Here is a 6,000-nt window from a genome sequence, read left to right as displayed (position 1 = left end):
AGGTCTAGTTTAGCGTATAGTGAATATGGCATTAGATTTATACTAGCACCTAAGTCTGCTAATGCTTCTATTGAACTAAGACTACCCAGAAAACATGGAATTGTGAAACTTCCTGGATCAGATAGTTTTTCTGGTATCTTATTCAACAGCACTGCTGAACAATTAGCATTCATAGTAACAGCCGAGAGTTCTTCCATTTTCTTTCTATTCGTGATTAGATCTTTCAAGAATTTAGCATATCTTGGCATTCCTGAAATCACATCAATGAAAGGAAGATTTACATTTATCTGTTTAAACATATCCAAGAATTTGGATTGCTCGGCTTCAAGTTTTTCTTTCTTCATTTTACTCGGATAAGGAAGTGGTGGTTGGTATGGTTTAACATAAGGTTTATCCTTAACTGTGTTATCTTCATTAACCTTTTCAACTACCGGTTCTTTTTCCTTATCTTGATCAGGTTGTGGTTCTTGTGGAGTAGGAATAGTTTCATCAGAAGTTACAGGTATTTCAGGTGGTTTAAGTGTTGTACCACTTCTTGTGGTAATAGCTTTAGCTGTTTCATTCCGGGGGTTAGCATTTGTATCGCTTGGTAAACTTCCCGGTTTTCTTTCACCTATTAACCTTGCTAGGTTACTTACTTCTTGTTCTAGATTTTGAATAGAAGCTTGTTGATTTCTAAATGCTTGAGCATTTTGTTCATTTGTTTGTTTTTGAGATGTGAAAAACTGCGTTTGAGTTTCAACTAGCTTCGTCATCATATCTTCTAAATTCGGCTTTTTATCATCGGTTTGTTGTGGTGGTTTGTTTTGAAAATTCGGTCTTTGCTGATTGTAAGTATTATTGGATACTTGTTGATTGCTAGGACCTTGTTGGTTGTTGTATGGAATATTTCGGTTATAATTCTGGTTTTGATTGTAAATCGGTCTTGGCGGTTGATAATTATTCTGATAATTATTTCCAGGCCTTTGGTTTATGTATGAAATATTCTCTCTTTGTTCCATTGTTAATTCAATACTGAGACAATCTTTTGTCAAATGTGGTCCTCCACACTGCTCACAACTAATTCGTATTGCATGAATATCTTTAGTCATCTTTTCCATTCGTCTCTCGAAAGCATCTATCTTTGCCGAAATGGAATCTAAGTCATGGCTAGAATCGGCTCTAGCTGCTTTAGATGATCTAATGATGTCTTTTTCTTGGTGCCACTCATGTGAGTGGGAAGCAGTGTTATCAATAATTTTGTAAGCATCAGTTTCGGTTTTCTTCATAATCGAACCACCAGCTGCTATATCTATGTCTTTTCTTGTAGTGATGTCGCATCCTTGGTAGAATATTTGTACTATTTGACAGGTGTCTAAACCATGTTGCGGACATCCTCTTAACAACTTTCCATATCTTGTCCACGCCTCATATAGAGTTTCATTTGGCTTCTGTGTGAACGTAACAATTTCTGCTTGAAGTCTTACGGCTTTAGATGCAGGAAAGAATTGTTTAAGAAATTTATCAATTAAAACGTCCCATGTATCAATCGCCCCTTCAGGTAACGATTCCAACCAATCTTTGGCTTCTCCCTTCAAAGTCCAGGGAAATAACATGAGATATATCTGTTCATCCTCCACTTCTCGTATTTTAAATAGTGTGCAGATCCTATTAAAGGTACGTAGATGTTCATTTGGATCTTCCTTCGGCGCACCACTAAATTGGCATTGATTAGTCACCATGTGTAGAATTTGTCCTTTGATTTCATAATCTGGCGCATTAATGTCTGGATGAGTAATTGCGTGACCTTGGCCAGTGCGTTTAGCTCTCATTCGGTCTTCCATACTTAAAGGTTCCAGATTCTCCATAATTGAATTTGTTGAATCGGTATCACTGAATGATTCTGATTTAATAGTTCGTTCCTCAACAATCTCTGTTTGAATGATTGGTGGTTCCGGAGGAAAGTTTAATGGTTCAGGATCTATGAACCGTTCCTGAATATTTTCTGGATTCTCAATTGTGAGGTTTGGTTCAAAAAATGGATTATCGGAAATTTGAACTGAAGTACTTGGTCGACTGGATGACGATTCTAAAGAAAAATCAACGGCGGTTATATTTGTTAAACGATGTCTTGATCGAGTTACAGGTGGTGAACGTACAAAAGGTGGTGAACGTCTTGCTCGGTGCATTCACAGAATATCCTATTAGTTTTTAAAAGGAAAGAAAAATTATAATAAGTTATCCAATCAATAGACTTTTCTGATTTTGCCCACGTTTCGAATAGCCAAAAGATGCAGCAGAGGGGCAGGATTCGTTTGGTCTCAATATAATTGAGGACTGTTTGGCTCCAATAACCCGGTCCACGTACAAATCCAACTATTACTACGAACCAGAAAATTTTTATGTCTATCAATTTAACTACTTAAAATAAATTTTCGTAATTTTAAGAAATTTAGATAAGAAGTAGAAAAAAAATTCTAAGTCCTAAAACTAGAATAGCGAGAAATAAGAGAGAAATAGATTGCGCGCCGAAAAATGTCGAAAAATAAAAAATGGTTGAAAAATAAAAGGTGACGGAAAAATAAAAGAAACTTATCAAAACTTAAAAATACTTAACTAATTTAACCTTATTACTACAACTAACTTAAAATTATAATCGCAAATTGAAATTACTAATTGGAATGATAATTGATACATAGTAAAAGGTCTAAAAATATTAAAGCTTACAAGGAAAAACTAAATCCCAAATGGAAATAACTTAAAAAGAAACTAAAACTTAAAAAGGCGTCGCAAAATTCTAAAGCACCTAAATCTTAGTCTAAAGAAAAAGTACTTAAGGAATTCTACGGCAAAGCCTAAAAATATAGGAGTAAAAATAACTATAGCAAAAACTAAGTTTAAAATTAAATATGAGCTAAAAAATACAAATATTACGCTACAACGATTAAAAAGGTACAAAATATAAAAATATACAAAAAGTTGTAAAAAGTACAATTTTTTATAAAAATATTATTTTTATATTATTTATTTAATAAAAACTACTAATTTTACAATTTTAATAAAACTAATTAAACAAAATACATAAATATAAAGTAAAAAGTAAAAATAAAACTAAAATTAATAATAATAATAATAATTAAGTAATTAATAATAATAATAATAAATTAAAACCCCGTGATTAGGGTTTTGTCCGTGTGTCAGAGAACCTCCGCGAGTCGCGGCAAATAAAGAGTAAAACCCCGCAAGTCGCGGGGTTCAGGAATTCTGTTGACAGGTAGTACTTTTTACGCGTTTTTCTTTTTTTTTTTTTTTTTATTATTTTCTGTTTTCTATTTTTAATTTAAATAAACGATTTTTAATAAAATTTATATTTTTATAAATTAAAATAAAGATAAAGAAACTTATAAAACTTAAATATTTAACAAAATCCTAAAAATACTTATATTTTTGTTTTTCTTTTTATATTTTTCAATAATTAAAACGTATTTTTACAAAAATGACTTTTAATAAAATTAAACTAAAAAAAAAATCTTTTTTTTTTTTTTTTTTATATATTAGCGTTGCGCTTCCGGCTTTTAAGATGATCCCCGGCAGCGGCGCCAAAAATACTTGATGTCGAACGAGGTGTATATAAAATAGTTATTATTTTTTAGCAGGAAATACTATTAAATACGATACAATTTTACACAAGATATTTATTTATTTATAGAATGGATATACTTAAACCTTGCTACAACACTTATAGGCAGTGTACCTAATCGTACAGTAGTGTAGTTTTTAGTAAGTCCGGTTCGTTCCACAGGGAAATCTTTAAACAAAGCTCAACGCTATATTAATTTACTTTTATAAAAATACAAATATATATATAAGTAATATTATTATTATAAAAGGGGGGTTTTTACCGTTTAATGACCGGTTTGTCGATTTTAAAACTTTAGTCGCAGTTAAAACCTAATGTAAAATATAAAATAAATACAAGACTTTAAATTAAAGCGTAAAGTAAACAACGATAATGAAATTGCGAATAATAAAAATGCGATAAAATTTAAATTGCGATAATTAAAAAGTACGATAATTAAAAGTGCGATAAAATGAAATAACAATAAATAAAAGTGCGATAATTAGAAGTGCAATTAAATATAAAATAAAGGAAATAAAATATGATATAAAAGAATTATGCTTATTTAAACTTCCGTAATCATGATGTTTGACGTGTTGATTTTAGTTTTATGCCCATGGGTTAATTGTCCTTTGTCCTGGATTATTCAATATGTCCGTCTGGTTTTTGTCCATAACAGTCCATCAGTCATAAATATAAATTGCAAGTGTCCTTGTCAAATTATTATTATACCCGAAGATAAATATTCCAACTAATTGGGGATTCGAATTGTAACAAGGTTTTAATACTTTGTTTAATGAATACACCAGGTTATCGACTGCGTGTAAACCAAGGTTTTATTACTTTGTTAACAATTACACCAATTACCCTTGAATGTAATTTCACCCCTGTTTTGATTATTCTAGTGGCTATTAATCCATTCCCGTGTCCGGTTAAATGAACGATTATTCGTACATATAAATACCCCGCCCATCGTGTCCGATCGAGTGTATATGGTAATTTATAGGGACGCCCAATTGTAAATCTTTATATTAACATTAACAAACTTTCATTTAGTTAAACAAATATAAAGCCCATTAATAGCCCATAGTCTAGTTTCCACAAGTGTCGTTCTTTTGTCCAAACCCCAATTATGGTACAAAGCCCAATTACCCAATTTTAGTAATTAGCCCAACATCATGATTACTTCGTTTTAAATAAGCATAATAATAACTTAGCTACGAGACATTAATATAAAAAGGTTGAACATAACTTACAATGATTAAAAATAGCGTAGCGTTACACGGACAGAATTTCGACTTACACCCTTACAACATTTGCTAACATAACCTTATTATTAGAATTATAATTAAAATTAAAATATAAATTATAAATATAAATATATTTACGTATATATTGAGAGAGAGATTGAGAAAAAGATGTGATATATTTTGATCAGAATTCGGGTTGATTTATAGCCAGGAATGATTTTTGGGGCTCCGCGACTCGCGGCAAAAAGCCCTTCAAACTCCGCGAGTCGCGGAGAGGTATTTTCATTTCTGGCCCTTGGAGTTTCTGGCTGCCGACGGTTTTTATTATATATATATAATATATATATAATTAATATAATTAATTATATATTATATTATATTTATATATATAGTTAACTTGTAATTTTTAGTCCGTTGCGTCGAGCGTTAAGAGTTGACTCTGGTCCCGGTTCCGGATTTTCGAACGTCCTCGCGTACAATTTAATATCTTGTACTTTGCGTTTTGAATCTTGTACTCTTGTGATTTCGAGACGTTTCTTATCAATAATTGGAACCTTTTTGATTGTCTTTTGTTCTTTTGAGCTTTTTGGTCGTTTGCGTCTTCAAATCGTCGAATCTGTCTTTTGTCTTCACCTTTTATTATTTAAACGAATATCACTTGTAAATAGAACAATTGCAACTAAAAGCTTGTCTTTCTTGAGGAATAATGCTATGAAATATATGTTCGTTTTTAGCATTATCAGCCAACGATTACATCAAAACTTCCTAATTCTACGGGTATCAAATCAATTTTGAAGGTTTCACCAGCGAGATTCATTTCGCAACCATGGCAAATTTTATCGGCTTTTATCAGTTTACCATTAGCTAATTCAATAGTATATTTATCGTCTAGAGGTAATGATGCACATTTTAGTTTAAAACTAAAGTCTTTACACATATAACTTCTATCAGCACCCGTATCAAACATAATAGAAGCTAGTTGATTATTAACGGTAAACGTACCCGTGACAAGATTAGGATCCTCACGTGCTTTACTGGCACTAACATTAAATGCCCTCTCACGTGCGGGTTCTTTGTTCTTCTCCTTATCAGGGCATTGATTTATAAAGTGACCAGACTTCCCGCATCCATAACATTTCTTGACATCGGTCA

Source organism: Rutidosis leptorrhynchoides, chromosome 2, assembly GCF_046630445.1.
Source record: "Rutidosis leptorrhynchoides isolate AG116_Rl617_1_P2 chromosome 2, CSIRO_AGI_Rlap_v1, whole genome shotgun sequence".
NCBI lineage: Eukaryota > Viridiplantae > Streptophyta > Magnoliopsida > Asterales > Asteraceae > Rutidosis > Rutidosis leptorrhynchoides.
This window is presented reverse-complemented; position numbering follows the sequence as displayed.